Source organism: Capsicum annuum, chromosome 8, assembly GCF_002878395.1.
Source record: "Capsicum annuum cultivar UCD-10X-F1 chromosome 8, UCD10Xv1.1, whole genome shotgun sequence".
NCBI lineage: Eukaryota > Viridiplantae > Streptophyta > Magnoliopsida > Solanales > Solanaceae > Capsicum > Capsicum annuum.
In genome coordinates, this window is record NC_061118.1 from 151,984,649 (window position 1) to 152,001,807 (window position 17,159).

At 39.1% G+C, this 17,159-nt stretch overlaps 1 pseudogene; it reads right to left on the bottom strand.

The window, feature by feature from the left end:
• Window positions 1–6,780: 6,780 nt before the first annotated feature.
• LOC124886672 lies at window positions 6,781–7,605 on the bottom strand (annotated as a pseudogene).
• Between the last annotated feature and the right edge of the window lie 9,554 nt (window positions 7,606–17,159).

Sequence of the window (17,159 nt, forward strand, 5' to 3'; positions counted from 1 at the left end):
ATAGAAGATCTATGATCATGCTCAAATTAAACTTTTGAATGGGTGTAAGCGATCGTTGTCAATATAAAACCCAACTAGGTTGGGGTCGAATCCCACAGGGAATAGGGTGTAAACGTTAATTTGTTTACGAAATACTTTACTGGTAGTTTATTGTTTCCGAATGATGGGGGTTTAAAGTTCACAATGAATCAATCTTCACTTTCTGAATTATAGTGTTCTTATCAATATAAATGGGAAACCAGAGTTATGATCACCAAAGGTTTCAAATATTGACAAATACTAGGTAATGCTAGAGACCCTCGGAATAAGTAGAACAACAGAATATCCCTGACTAAGATACTGTCTTACTTATCTCTCGACCTCACTAGACAATTTATTATCTAATTCTCTCAAACTTAGATAATTTATCTATATCCAAATGGATGTTATCTCAGGTAGATTAATCCAGTTATGGCATTAATCATTAAACAGAAGGTTGGTAGCTTCTGAGTCCCTGTTGATAATTCCCCTCCTCAAGTCTATTTCTCCAATAGAAGCAAATAAAACCTAAGGCATAATCTAATGTTTCCAACCACTAGATTTCAGTTAAAACCACAGAATTTCAAGATGTTCTACTACTCCTTGAATCCGTTAAACACCTAGCATCATATCAAACCCTAATCCTTGGATCCTATAACCCCGGCTAATGAAATTAGCCACTCACGATTTGATGAAAGAAATCACAAGTTGAATTCATGATGATAATAATCAACTTACGTATAAATGGAAAACAACAAGCAATTTCTTTAATTAAATCCCAAGTTAGAAACCCAAGAATAGTTGATAAGAAAGAAAACTAAGAATAATTGGTGAAAGAGAAAAATATACCTGTTTCTCTCTCCAAAGTTCTTATTCTGAATAGTGAAAACTTGATAATTTAAAAACCCCCAAAATTGCTATTTATACTAAAGCCTAATTAAGGTAATAAAATAACAAAATCACTGCTGGGCTTGAATTTAGGTGAAGGCATATTGGTGTTGATCGTCAGGCTTCTGATGGTGTCTCAGATATGTCGTCAGAAGTCGTGCCTCCTTAACCTGTTCTGCCACACTCTGACGATATCCTCCGAAGGCTTAACAGAGGAGTGACGGTGTGTAGCAAATGTCATCAGACCTTCATCTTATTTCACTATGTTCTATCCCACTTGACGGTATCTTCTGATGGCATACCACACTTGTGACGACATATTGAGAATGTCGTCACCTTTATCCAGCAACTCTTCTTCATTGTTCTTCCTGATGCCTTTTTCTGGTAGCTTACCACATCTCTGACGGCTTGCAAGAAATGCCGTCAAACTCATATCAGCTCACTTGTACCAGATTTTACTTATTTTGTTCATCTTTCCTATGTTTTCCTCCCATCCTTGCTACAACTACAATAGCACAAGAAAACAATCAAAAACAACCAAAAGTTGCTTAATACTTTGCAATTATTTAGAGTTAAAAGCCTCAAATGTGTTAGCATCTGCTCACACATCAATCTACATGACCAAATTTTCCTATTAAAAATAAGATCTCTCTTCTTCTTCATTCTCAAGAGGAATACATCAACAAAACTGCCCTTTCATATAGATCGTCATGGCATGAATAAATTTCTTCGCTTCGATTCCACCCCTAAGGCTAGCTCCTACTTCTCCTCCTTCTTCTGATAGATAGGATCCTCCTTGGTCCTTTTTACATAACACTCTCGGCCGCCCAAGAGGACTGGCTATCTTTCTCTTTATACGTAATATCTTTCAAGGCAAAGAAAAAGATCTACCTTGAAAATGAACACGTCATTTACTGATAGTTTCATTGCATGGAATGCCACACTCAATTGTCAGTGACTGGGGACCCAATCTTCATTAGCAATTTATGGCATGAGCTCTTTCACTTACAAGGGACCAATTTAACATGAGTACTGCTTTACAATCTTTTTCGGGGTGGGGCTTCTTATACCTAAATACAGTAGGCCCCGTAAGTAGTCGAACAAATGAGAGGTTGTCGACAAAGGGGTCAAAGGTTGCACTTGCGATAATTTAAAGGTTGAGCAAGACCCCTTCAACCTCACCTGCGTGTTAGCTTGCTTGTACTATCGTTCTCCTGCCTGACCTGCTTTCTTGCTAGCTTCTTTATGGCAAGCGCTACCCTAACCTATCTAGTGCTACATACTTCTAACGTCGTCTAAATTTTCTTGCAAGTTCTACATCTATATGGCAAGCCCACATCGCTTTTGTCTCCCATTGTAGTCACCTTCTTTATATGGCAAGCGCTACCTGTCGCTTGCACTACATTGTCTGACGATAACCTTGCCTGACCGCTTTCGCTCTGACTAAGTTGACCGTTGCTCCTGACTTCTATATCACATTATTCATAGATCTTCTTCCTTATCATTGTCGATCTAAGCAGAAGGTTGCTAAGTCAGATGTCTGGTGAACATATTCGTAATGAGTATGGGTCTAGTAGGTGTACTAGTAAGGAAGCGAGGTACTGAGTCTAGCATTGACAAGGCAAGTAGTGGATATTTATTATTGAATGATATGGGAGACATTCAAAGCATCAGTCTCAGTATCAACAGAAGAAAAGGACTGATCTACCGCCTTTTAAGAAAGATCCCAAAGGCTCAAACTTTTTGCTAGCTTTGAAATATGGGCCAAAGGAAAGAGGAAGACCAAACAAAGTCGCGGTCAAAGAAAAAAAAAGATACCAAAAAAGATTCACTTTAGCTTCTAGCTCGCTTAGCTTAGTATAGGTTGTTTGCAAGACTTTTGATAGTTGGCTCAGCCGAACGGAATCACCAATATAGATAGAAGAGTCCTTGGGTGAAGATCATCGGATGGAAAAATGGATTGAGCTGGCTAATCCCTTGATGACCCGGTGGAGAACGAGAATAGAGAGTCGCTCCTATAAATGAATGAATGGGACTCCTGGTCCTAATCAAACCAGATATTCTGACAACTCGGGGAATCAGCAGAAAGAGATGGGTTGGATACTAAAATTTGCCCAAAAGTCCTGACTTTTTTGATTAACTCCTCTAACTGCTGGGTGTGGCATATTCATGGTCTGGCAAAGAGAACTCTCAATTTGATTAGGAGAGCCTAGAGAGCTCTCTATCTTTCCCCAAATTTCGACTAGCGCGGTTCTTTTTATCGACCAATTTGCATTCCATTTTATTGTGGATTTGTTGTTAAGTAGAGTAGTAAGTAGCTAGGCGGATTTCAGCGTATGCTGCATTGAGAATCTCCAAAGAAATTAGAAGCACCTAAGATAACGTATGATAATTCCCATTTATAACCGATAATTGCTTGCAAAAGGTGGCGATCGGTAGTGTTCCAAAGTGCCATAATGACGTGCGTTAGAGCGTTATGGTTGCCAATCAAGATATATTTCTTCTCATGGAGAGTGTGACATTAAAAACTTCCTTTGGATGACATTCTGACAAGAGTTGGATATACAATGCCCTTAAGGTCTTGGTGTTATAATTAACCAACAGTAGAAACCATGCAGTATCCTATTTTGAAAAGTCAATGTGCTGATAAGGTATGGCAGTACTTTTCCTTGGGTACAGGTCTAACACATGGTGTTAGCTTACAGCAGGTATTTCAAAGGTGGTGGAAACACCCTACAAATGTATATCTTAAGCCCTTATATCAAACATTACCCTGTGTAGTTGTTTGAGAGCTCTAAAAGAGGAAAAAGAAAAGAAGGTATACTGGTAATATCTCCTTGAATAGGCTAATTTCTCAGGTTTTAGCAACTCTACAAAATTTATAGGTGTACAGGTTTCCTAAGATAAAAAGATTGTCTTCTAATTGGCCTGAATTGGTTAGTGAGTTGAAGAGATACATCCCCAGGCTACATTATAGAAGAGTATGTTGGGAATTCCCTAGTGGACAATAGATTCAATGTAACACAGATGGTGCATCTAGAGGTAATCCAGGTAAGACTGGTCTTGCTGTGGTGTTTAGAGATGCTGCTGGCGATTTTTTTGTGCTGCTACCCGTTCAAACTAATATGTATTCAGAGATAATGGCTATTCAGTTAGCTACTGAAATTTGTGTGCATAAAGGCTTCACAAATGTGGTGATTGAGATTGATTCAACCATTGCTAGACTGATCATGATACAAGAGGTGTCTGTACCCTGGGCTGTTGATACAATAGTCAGGAAAATTATTACATTGTTGAGGGATAAATAAATTCGATTTTCTCATGTGTACAGGGAAGGAAATGATGTGGCAGATAGCCTAGCTAATTATGCCATTGATAAGGAGATTTCTGGCACTTTTGAAAAGTTCCACCAGCTGCCTGCATAAGCTAAAAAGCTTATCAATGTTGATAAAGCTCAGATTCCTTCGTTTAGAGTCAAAATCCTCCATTTATGGATATGCCTCTCGACAGACTCTTTCATATGCTAAATCTTATTATCTGGGGGAGGGGGATATATTCTATCACCCTTAGAAATAAAGCGAGTAATGGGGAGAGATCTAAGGGACTTTTTAAAAGGTTTAATACCTGAGCGGCTAGAATTCATGATTACGGAAGGCGGTGGAGAAGATATAATTCATGTAATTATGCCCTCTAGAAAAGAGGATGCATTGGTCTTAATGGGGCTATCCATAACCCTACTTTGTCTTTATCGTAGTAAGATGCTGAAAGAAGGTTACCGAATTGATTGTCTGCTTTCTTTTTTTTATTCTTGTCTTCAACAAGAGGAAAGGGTAGATAGACTGTGTAGGATTGACTTGGGGGAATAAATAAGAGATATTCCTACCTCTACGATCAAATCGTGGGTAAAGCCTTTAGTTGGAGATGGATCAGTTTATAGACTAATTTCATCTTTTCTTAGGCTCACTGTTTTTGATGATTTGGGAGGTATTAGCATCTATACAAGCAATGGTGGCTCCGGTATACCACTGCGGAAGATATCACTCGGATTTTACTCGATATAGCCTTAACGAATCTTTTTGATAGTCAGTTTCCTAAAAGGTTTCCAGGTATAGCATTTCATAGATTCGTCAATGAGGTTTATATTTTCTTAAGAAAGAATGAGAAAGTTCTCTTTGATGATAAAGCAGGGTATGCCCTATTGGAAGAACTAGGTTTGAGGGGGAAGATAGAGTTTATTGGGCCAGGTGATGATCCACTTCCTCCTTATAACCCTTATTTGGACTAAGATGGTAAGGTAGGCATCGCGACTTCATTGTCTCATTTTTTCTAGTTTAGGGAAAACTGGAATTTCCGCTATATCAACCTTTCAAATCAAAAGGAGATTCCGCTCCTAATCCAATTAGATATCCACGACTTTGCCGAGAGCTTTGCTTTTTTCTTTAACGCTCGCTCTGCCTCCTATCCCTGTAGTTTAAGCGTTAGTTCTCAGTTTTCTCTATGAGCTAATTTACATACTATCCCCTAGACAGTTCGTACATGTGGTTACAAGCTCTATACCTCTCTGGCAGAGGCATTTCCCCATTTCTTCTGCCCTTGGCCTTAATCGCTTGCTCCAACGGATCCGTAGCAATAAAATTGGGAAATCTTTCACGAAATAGCGTGTTTGAAGTCCTACTAAGCTAAAGAAGCATATGAAGTATCGGGTCTTGGAGAAGAATAAAATCATAGAGCACAGCAAACCGCTAAACCATGTGCACCTGATTGCTTACCTATCATGAGTTTGACTTGCGCTGTAAAGCTGTCTTTTTGAGGAAGACCGGAGAGAACCTTTATGACATTCTTGGGGATAAAGTAGTCGGCGAAGCTTTTTCTTATGTTGTTTAAGACCCCTTATGGGGAAACTCTGGCAAGGTATATTATTCTTTTTTCCCAGTGGGTGCAGGCTTCATCGAAAGGCTCTCTGCCTCGTGGCATTATTGGGTTTGCTTGCAAACAACACTTCTCCTCTCGCCTATTCCTTTCCGTTAACTATTGAGATATATCATAATTTTCATTACCCTCCTATAAAGCATTCCTTGTTCTGACCGCAGCACATTATCTTGACCCTTTTCTCGAATTGGCCTATTTCGAGATTGCCCCATTCCCCTTCGACCAGTCGTAAAAGGAGAAGAACTGAGAGAGTATGCTATGTGCAGAATGACTTGATGCTTGCTTTCTTTGAGGACTCTTTTGCAATAACTTAATGAGCTGAACCAACAAGAGATATTACGTTTTACCCTCTGCTTCGAGCCCAGCTGAGAGTGAGCTTCCCGATAGTCTCTTCCTTCCAAGAAATAGAACTCTAACTATCAAACCCATCCCGTCTACTTACTCGAGATATTTGAGATAACTCTATAAACTAATAACTTCTAATAGACGAGCCAATTATCCTTATGTTGTGAACTTGCTTCTTGGTACAGGGGGAGGGGCGAAGAATTCGAGTTCTAGTTCTTCTTCTGCCTAATCTTTAGTACCGCTTTGAGATTGAATCTTTAGAACTATGTTCCTAAGAGGGAGAGGACCTTTATAGCGATAATTCTTCCCCCAATTTTACCTCCTTCTACAATAGTGATCTATCCCATCAATCCCACCCGTGAGCTATCCATTCTAACCTATCTTTGCCTCGTAAGATACGTCTAGTTCTCCCTCCGCTTGCCTATCTTAGTAGGAAATTAGAACAGTCTCTGATTTCAAAGAAAAAGCTGAGGCAAGAGCTATATCCCTTCTGGAACCGGAGCAATAACTGCTATAAAGTAGGGAGATGCGCTGGAACGATCCCTAAAGCAAAGACTCGGAATGCTCCACAATTAAGTATACCTGTTCAGACTTGCTTTTGTTCAATTATACAAAAAAATAACCACTTTGATGAAGATTTATAGCATCATTCAAGTAAATATAGATTAAGATCGTAGAAACATGAGCTTGTGATATAGCTACACCTAATTCCAGACCGGTTAATGCAAGAACTATAAATAAAGGACCAAGATCCCCTATAAAATATAAAAGATCATTCATAGATAGCATAGTCTAAGCGAACCCACTTAAAATCTTTACTGAACTATGACCGTCCATCATATTAGCAAATAAACATATTCCTAAGCTTAATGCTCAAAAACAATAAGGAATTTGCTCAAGGAGTACTAAAAAAGGTGCTTATGGCAGTGGGACTCCTGCAGGTAATAAGAAGCTTAAAAAATAAAGCCAATTTTTTTGAAATCCCACTATTGTAATGCCAATAAAAATTGAAAATTAGAGACCTAAAGAAATAAGAAAATGACTTGTAACTGTGAAGTTATAAGGTATCATACCCTAGGGATTACAAAATAACGAAAAAGTAAAAGTGATCGAGATGCAAGGGGAAAACTTTTGTTTAACATTTTCGGAAAGACCACCTATTTGTTCGTTTAACGGGTTCAGCACGAAGTCATAAATAAGCTCTACAAGGGATTGCCAAGCATTTGGTACTGAGTTTCCTACTCCCTGTTTAGTAACAAAATAAACCAAAAGTAGGACCAAACTGAGAGTTAGTAGCATAAACAAAGATGGATTTGTGAATGAGAAATATAAGTTTCCTGGGATTATTTCAAATTGTTCAAGTGGGCTGGAGACGATCTGTGCTAGATCCAGTGTGAAATAAGTGAATTTATCTAGTTGAGGCATTCTGGATTGATTGAGACAAAACGATTCCCTCAACACAGCTTAACTCCGTCAAGCCTGTACAAGTAGTGAAGATGTATAGAGCACTTTAGTTGGTTGTTGACCAACGGAAAGCATGAGAGTTATTGGGTGTAAAAGTGATTTTCTTTTTTATACGATATTTTTTGTTTGATAAAATGAGGGCTCCGGTAACCAATTGACGTCGGAACTTTGAACTTCACTTCCACTTCCTTCCTAGGTATATTCCTACCCTACCTATCGAAATGAAAAAGAAGTCCCTTTTACCAGGCATAAAATCATTCTTAAAAGTGTATTTACAGGTACCAAACGTCGATCCGTTCTAAAAAGCTTGGAATTAAAACACATTTCGAAAGCCTAGGAAATCGCTTTCGTTACTTCACTTCTGCGCTTCTGCTCCCCACCCCTTATTAGTATAGTTACGAAAAGTATAGTTTCGAATCGGCTATTCGGTATTGATAGTTCTAAGAAAAAAATGGATAAGATATGGTATCGGGACTAGTGATGTACGAATTACGAAAGTGTTGTTTTCATTCCTCTAGAAATATGAAAATACAATAAGGACAACGGGGAAGGGAAAAAAAAGGAAAGCACTGACCTATATTTGCTACTTTAGGGGTACAGTTCTAAAAAGCCTATTTAAATCCCTTCACTAAAGGTTTCAGTCTATAATCTGATGAGTCACCACGGAAAGCTAATTCGAGAAAGGTGAAAATAGGACTTCGATTCCGATTGTTCAGTTATTCCATATTGAAAGAGGCGATACCATAGAGGGACTAATCACTTGCCCGGGTTGAAGAAAGTCAAACCAATCTATCTTTCAAGGTAACAGGGTATTACGAAAATCGGCATGGGATTCCATACCTTATACTATTAAAAGTGACTCCAAATTACATATAAGAAGAACACGTCCTTACTTCACGTCTTTTCGGTTAGATAATGGATGACGATAAGCCACCATCCAGTAGTGCTCTCTGAGATTGATTGCTCCAAACCAGTAACTGGTAGGTCACAATCTGAATTTATGACTAAAAAGTGAAAAGTAATAAGTTCAACGGGTAAGAAAATCGTTTAACTAATTGAAAGCGTGATAAGCGTCACTAACGATATAGCGAATAAGGCGTTTAACTGTAACTCACTGGTAGGACAGATAAATTTTGTGGTTTGAGTTTGCTTATAGAAGTGGAAATCCGACCTATATTTATTTTCGACTAAAGGTAAAGGCTTTTTTTGCTTCACCGGAATCCGATGTCAATTGGTTACCAATTGGTAGTTCCTCATCGTGCATTGACTGACTCCTCATGGGGTTGAAAATAGCAATCTGAAACTAGTAGGAAATAAACCCTAAGTAGGGTTTATTCGTCTTGAATGAAAGGAACCAATAGTATGAAATATAACCTACATTTGAGAGAGTAGAAATCTCACTCATAGAATTGGAAGAGTTGAATAGGACTGTGTGAGCTGCATCGAAGAAGTACTTCCCGGAGCGAGTAAGGCATAGGGCCATGCCTTACGAAGTGAAGACGCCCTCTATTTATTTAAAATAAATATTACAAACCTGTAGCTAAAGTGGACCTAGCGACCATTAGCGACATAAAACAGAAAAAAATAGGAAAGCAGCCATAAGCCCTCTGATCGAGCAGTAAAGACAAAGGGAAATGTTGAACAACACTGTGCGTTCCAGACCTGATTAAGAAAGAGCGTTAATAGTTGTGTGTGTCATACGGGGAACCGAGTTCATACTCCCATGTTGCCCAAAACAACAAAAGGGGTTTTACTTTCAGTAACTTCTTTCACTCATTCTGTCCTCTCATTTCAGCTTTCAACCGCATTTCCACCATGATTTTTCTCCAAACGATAAGCTTTGGCTAGATGTTCACTCACTCGTGATAGTCTTCCATTTAGTTCATTCATTATAGTAGAGCGAATAATGTGCCGATGAAAGGTAGCTACATGCAGCATAAAAGAAAAGAGATTGGCATCTGACAGCTCCTTGTCCTTTCCATTCGGAGGTGTCATTAATCCAGATAATGAGCAAATGATTCGTTTTTATCCATTTAGCGTACTTAGGATTTGAGGATTTTTTTTCATCGTCTGTGAATTGGTTGGGCTAAAGTGAGAGAGAGCTTCTCGGTAGAGATAGTCAAGCTAAGAGCGAAAAAGTAGCAATTTGGTTAAAAACCAATACCACGATAGCTGTTCCTTGGTCTCAGTCCATTCAGTCAAGCCAGAAGGAAAACCGGTGTAACTCCTAGAGCCCTTGTTCCATTAGTCAAAGAAGTGCCCTGCAACGGCCAGAGAAAATTCATCTTCTACACCATCAAGGCACACCAGAAGAAGAAGGGCTGTTAAGCCAGATAGAAAGCCTTGGAACACCAAGATAGTAGCAAGTGCGGATACTGGAACACGATAAGGCAATGGTACAACCGTGGAATAAAAGTTGTGCCTCAACAAGAAGCCTCGCATCTAGCATGTGGACTCCAAAGCTATGACAAAACTGTGGGTTCATGACCTGCTTTACGCCTATAGTTTAGTAGTCTCTATCTAGTTAAAAAACTAATCCATTCATGGAGCGCTTTTGGTATAGTAGATGTGTGGTAGTTAAGACTCCGACCCTATCTCTTAAAGCTACGGCATCCCACCGATCCTTACATTGGCTCAGCTAGTTGGATTTGCTATAAAGGCATAAAATTCTATGGACTCTTTCGCCACATCCAGAAATGGTATGCCAACACGTTTTCTCCTTAGCCAACCAAAGTTTCTGATGGCAAGAACTGCGCTTGTCGTTAAAGTAAATAGGTTTCCTACGCAGGTAACACCCTAGTCAAAAAACCTAAGTAATACGAGTAGGACATGTAATACGTCCATAGGGACGACGTCACACCAGACGTCCTACTTTAACTTCCCCAGTTCCAACTTAGCAGCAGGAGCACCTTCTTACCCCTTACTCAACATAGGGCCACTGCTCTATTCCCGAATCATCTGCTAATCCACTATTTTCTTCCGAGAAGAAGGAGTTAGGGAAATAAAGAACTGGGGTGCCAGAAGGTCTCTTACTCCTTTTTTTGATTCTATAGCCGATCTTCTTTAATCCAAAGCTGGTGCAAGCATCATCATAAGTGGATTCACAGAGAATAACTTGAGATAGAAATGCAAGAAAAGGATTTTACTTTACTAAATAAGGCCGGTTCTCCTAAGCAATTAAAGAGATATGGCTTTCGCAGGCAATCAAGATACGAATCCCTAGCTAATGAATGAAAGAGCGTACCTTATGAGCTGCAAGAGCCGATTTGTTCATAGACAATTTTTGAACACTTAAAAAAAATTATAGATTCGAGCAATGCCCTGAGTGGGGTTAAAGCAAGGCTACGAACCCTCTCGAAGGCTTACAGAAGAGTGCCCTCTTCCCAGATCAAGAGTATAAAAGAGAACCACACACAGAAAAAGCCGCTAGATAATATAATAGGGTACGGGGAATGGGAATGCGCTCTTTGAAAGAATAAGCTCTGGGACTGTTGACTTTTCTTTCTGTGTTTATGCGGAAGAGGGGTTCTTCCCCATCAGACTTTACGGTTAATGCTTCTATGGTTGGTGGCTTTCTGGGCTTTGATGCTTGTCTGTCTAGTTTGTGATTAAACCAATCAATCTAATATCTCTTCGATCTCTCGACTGTCCGATTCTTAGGATGCAGGTCAATCTATGTCTGTCCTTTCAGGTTCGATTGTCCTGTCTGTAACCAATGCCTGAGAATTTTATTTTAAGAATACGTTCATATTTGATTCAAATCTTATATTCCACCCAGCCTCGTGAAGTGAGTAATTCTTTCTTTTAGACTAGAGGAGTTCTCTTTGCTCTCGGTACAAGCGAATTTTCTTATTTCTAGTAAATATTTATCCCGCGCTTATCTTACTTTTGGTATAGGGAATAGAATATAGATATAGGGTGGAGCCTAAGAGTTCAAGATCTTACTCGCTCCTGCTCCTATTCCCTAAAGCTACTTATTGCTACTCTTATTCTCTACATATACTTACTCTTCGATTGCGGATTTCGGTGCTAATTTTTGTTATTGTTTCTTATGTTTGTTGCCTTGGTTGTACCGATGTCTGGCAGGCTGGATTGCTTTCCCGATTAAAGTACCTCTGTAGCCTTTTCTTTATGCCAGTTCCTAATATGAGGAGAAAGAGAAAGTCTGATGGCTATTTTTATGCTTCTAGCTTCTACTCTTATTGCGATTTATGACTAGCTATTGCTAAGAAGAGAAGGCCACGAGCTAAAGTAGGTTATAGCCTCTAGCTTCGTAACTTCGCTCCCTTCATCCACTGATTCACTCCTCTCTTGCTCAACTAGAAGTTTAAAGTTAAGGTAGAAGAGTTATGAAACAGAATATGCTTGCTTTCGATGGAGATTCCTACAACTACTTACTATTATGACTATTCCTATTTTTGTTCCTGCTCTTCCAACGCCAACGGCTACTGATTGTGTTAGCCATTCTGAATAAGAAAATAATTAGTTGAAGGACAAAAAATAATAATAGCCAGTCTCGGTACCAGGTAATATAAACCCTACAGGTCTTCACTCACGCGAGAATATAAAGAGAAGGTAAAGGGGTGAACAACCTCTGTTCACCTGTGTCGGTTTGGGATACGGTCAGTTCCCCAGCCAAGAAGACTATCCTTACACATTCGATCTCTCCTAGTGCTTAGTGGGCCAAGTATATTTTAGTTAATCTACCTGTTTTACAGCCACTGTCTTATTATTCTTCGCTTGTAGCGACTGAATCTTGTTTCTGATACAGCACTATAGATTGGCCTATTGGCAAAGTAAACTCGGGAATTAAAGTTTTTGTTCTGTCCGGAGGACATTTATTATACTGTCACTACTGCTTGTCAATTTGAATTGTATCAAAGCTCTCGTTCGAACTTCATCTACGAGAATTCTAAACAAGAACTAGAGGCTTGAAATGAATCCAAGTGGAGGTTCTTTCTCAGGGAATAAGGAATATCATGAAAAAGAATAGATGATTTTTGCCTTTCTTTGGATATTTAGTGAACCAATCCAAACCGGTTCTAGATATTCTGGAGGTGTGGCACACCTAAATATTAACGTTCAGAAACAATAGGAACATTCTTGAATCAGAAACTGGAACAAAAGCAAGTTTTCTGCTCCTTGTTTTGACATAATCAACTGATTGAACAGACCATCAAGAAGCTAAGCTGGCAAAAGAGCTTTGAGTCTTCCCGTCCGAGGATAGAATATAAATCAATTATGAATGTACATTCCAGGCCTCCCCTCTTTCGCTTGCTTCTGCTTGGATAAGGTTGGATTCTATTCAAGATTTTATGATACTTTCGCGCAAAAACAGAGATTGAAAATGCTTGAGTCCTGGGTTTTTGTCTTATTAGCGTTCAGGCTGAAAAATGTGTGGATAAGGTCCATGCACACTAGTTCAACTTCAACGCGCTCACGTAATACATACGAACTGAACTAGCAAGATTAGGGTTGACTCAAGGAAGAAAGAGAAGCTTAAGAGCTGGAAAGGCTTAATAAGCATATCTACAGTACACTTTCTTTCAACTTTCATATGCACATTTTTACGAAAAAGTCTTTATTATTTATTTTCATAATTCACATAAGTAGTGAACACTTTATAATTGGTTTTGGCCCATACCATACATGCAAACACAACAAAACAAACCAAACAAAGACACAACTTTACTTAATTAAGTGAACAAAAGACATAAAACTTCATTCAACATAACAAAGAAAGCCATACATCACACTACTTTGTGTCTACAAACACTTATTGAAATAAAAGTCGAGGGACTTCTTTCTTCTTTTTCAGTTTAACAAGAGGAGAGAAAAAAGCTCTATAATATAGACGACTTCTTCATCGAATTCCTTCAGGAAAGGAGTGAAGATTCCAATCCGACCTTGAAAAATAGTATAAACGAGAGGAGTGAAGTGAGTTTGAAATCGACTTCTTTATTCAAAAAAATATCCTTCCCTGCGCTCACTCTTCCAAGACTTTTGGTCTTAGGTCATTCTATTTGCTATTCAACTTTACTTGATTTTGTGAATCCTCTCTTTTTTTCTTTATAAGGAATGTCAAGTCTGTCTGTTTACGACTCCTCTGTTCATGAATCAGATGTGTCATGGGACCCCTTCCTTGATGAGGATTGCTAAAATCTTTCCTTTTTAATGAAAAAAACCGGGTTTCTAAGCTCGATGTGGGAAGTGGAGGTTCTAAAGACAAGCTACCTGAGTCATGTAGCTCGTTTAGAGCAATAAGGAATTCATTCTAACAAATGAAGATCTATCAAGCGAGGGTTATAGAAGCTAAGGCAAGCAATCAGTACACGAATCCCTTCCTTTATAAGGAGTGAACCCGACTACTTCACGCTGATGTTCATACTCATACTGATCTACGAACCACCCTTCTCTTTGATTTGTCCTTCCTGACCTCTCTTAAGCCTTTCAACGATTGTTTAGGTAGCCTCCTTAGGACTCTAAAAAAAGTAACCTGGCCTGATACTTATTCACTCGCCTGGCTCACTCATATCCATCATATATAATATGCCCGACTATCAAGGGAAATCCACCTCTTAGATAAAGTCTTCGATCGCCTGAAGATGGCACAAAAAGAGCAAAATTGATATAAAATAAAATAGGATATCAAATTTCTCCCAATTTTACTTTCTACCACTCCATGAAAGTAAGACTAGCAATATTAAATGGCCCTCCTCCTATTAGGGAAAATACTAAGACTGGATCGCTGAGATCGATGGGAAAGATAACTAAAACTCAAACTACAGGAAAGAAAGAAAGAGGGGGAACTAGGTGAGCTTACTACTCCAACTGTAACTGGATCGAAAAGAGAGTGGACTGAGCATCTTTTTTCAATTTAAAAGATCTATCAAAGCCCATTTGAAATGAAGACTCTTGCTCTGTTTTCAAACTTTCCAACTACATGTGAGTAAACTCCTACTCGCTTTAGGGCAGTCTAACCCATAGGCTGCAAGCACCATCTTGCTAGAAAAATAAAAGACTTGAACCGGATAGCTGGAAACTGGCATTTCCACTAGTTATATCACAATGGCTGCAAGGGCGGATTCCGCAGTTAACTAAGAAGGTGATCGATTGGCTTGGAGATGAAATTAGGGACTGAAAACTAAAAGGATAGGAATGAATTGAATAAAGAAAGAATATCTAGAACATTGAGCATTTTCTCTTCTCGGCAATGGTTGAGAGTAAAAAAGGGGTATCTACATAGAAGGATTGCTGGTATACCGGGTAGATGTTTATCTTTTTGACTTCGGTGAAAATGTTCAAAGCACCACCTTCGTCAATTATCTTGATGTCGAAAGAGAAGAGAACAGGGTTTTACTTACTTAAAAGTCAAAAAAAGGGAAGTTTCCAGTCTTAGTTTCACTTCTTTGAATTATCTACTACCGTGCAATGTGCCCTTGCGTGATGGGTCGTTAATTAATCAGTTTTAAAAAAATGGATTTTGACCTTGCTTTGAGTCGTTAGGCTAGTAAAGCACTACTTTTAAAATGATCATTGAGGTCATTCACTCGATTCTCTCAGTGGCTCTGCTACCGATGGATCAAGATATGTTGTCTTCCTATCATGCCAAAGGCGCTGCTGGTGGATATGCCAAAGATGTCCTGGCTCTAAATCGGGTACTCAAATTTCTAAAGGTACTTCTTATGGTCTTGCTTCAACCACCCTTCCTTCTCTACCTTTTTCTTCAAAAAACTTAAGCTAATTAGACTGATGTTGGCGATCTCGAAGGGAGATATCTGGACCTGGAGCTACTCGTCTTGATCTTTATTATATTAGGATGCGAGGAAGGGGAAAGAAGGTGATAAGCAAGAAGAGAAAAGAAGAATATTAAAAAAGTCCCTATAAGTACTTCACTTAGCCTTTCTATAGTCTTTCTTACCCTTTTTCCCTCAAAGCGCGATCTTTCATCCATGCGCATGGTTCTTACTTTCATTTACCCCCTCCTTACGTAGGAGCGCATCTGTTTTTCAAAGATGAGTTGTAGATGAGTCGGTTCGATTACCCCGCATATCGACGGTATGTTATCCTAGGCTCATCTAGTTAATCGAGAGATAGACGAGTATAAAGAAGGGATGGAGAATTTTTTATTTGATCTTGATTTGATGTATATATTATGATGCCTTTGTATGAAGGAGTATTGGGAGTACGACAGATAAGAAGAGCGACCCAAAAATAGAAAGAAGAGTATGAGAGGTAGCAACTCACTGATAATAAGAACTCACGTTCTTGTCTAGACAAATGACCAACCTGTTAAGGCATCTTTCTCAATGACCATCCTCTCCTCATTCTAGTTATTTTCTCTTTTCTTAAGGGCAATTTCATTTTCATTCCCTCGATATAGCCAGGTGTGAAGCAACTTCACGATCCAATGAATTCCCTATAATTGGATGACACAAGGCGAACTAGAATAGGCTGATTGATCCAGGTAACGATAGGCTACAATCAAAAGAAACCCGCGTACGCTAGAAAGATATATAGGAAAGCCTTTCTTTATGATCATATAAATCGCTTTTTCTGACTTTTCTTTCCATAGGCATAGATTGCAGTCTAACCAGCTTTCTAACTTTAGGGGACCAAGAATCAACCTTTTGATCCTCCACGAGCCTACTCTTATCTTTTGAATGTTGCTTCCGATTTAGTTAGTGCAGACGCTGAAGGATCAGCTGACACTAGATAGGAAAGGTTTTTGATCGGAGTCTGAACCTGTTCCGAGTCACTGTAGGATTCGGTTTTCGATTCGATTGATGTTCCGACATCCCAAATCGAGGTGGATCTAAACTCAGGTTTCCTACCTCTCTAGTTACAGAGAGAGGAACTTCAAAGCCTTAATTCAAGCTAGAAATCTCTCTAAAAAACTAGCCATATTGATCTAGGTAAGTGGTGACAACGAAAAGGCTTTTAAGCCTGAGGGGCGGTGAGCGAGGTAGGATAAAATGGTATTTCAACTAGGGTGGGCGGCCCTATATAGTCCGTATTTTCATGGGTGGTGGGCAGAGAAAAAATTCATTTATTAAACCTTTTGGAACTGGAGACGAAGAGTCGTTTAAAGACCTTTTCAAAAACCACTTTGTAGAGGGTAGGTATCACGCTCAATAGAACCATACTTTGCTATGTCAATAGTCAATAAGAGAGAGAAAGAAAAAGAACAACAAGAAGAGGCCTTTTTCTTTATAGTTAAATATTTTGAAAATCGAATCACATGCACTTTAAGACCTTCTGAAAGCCATGAGGCGGGGTCACACAAGTAGCGAAAGACTGTGCTTTCTCATGTTCTCATGCTTCACACAAACCCAAGATAGGAAGATTGAAAGCCTTATCATATCATATGGATATAGAAAGTCCGATCAAAAAATAATAAAAAGGATTGGGAAGGCTTGAATGAATGGCTTCCAAGGCCAGGGCTCGATCCTGCACAATTCAGACCAGCGAGTATCTGTTTAATTTACTTAATGCACTCACAAGCGTTCGCATCG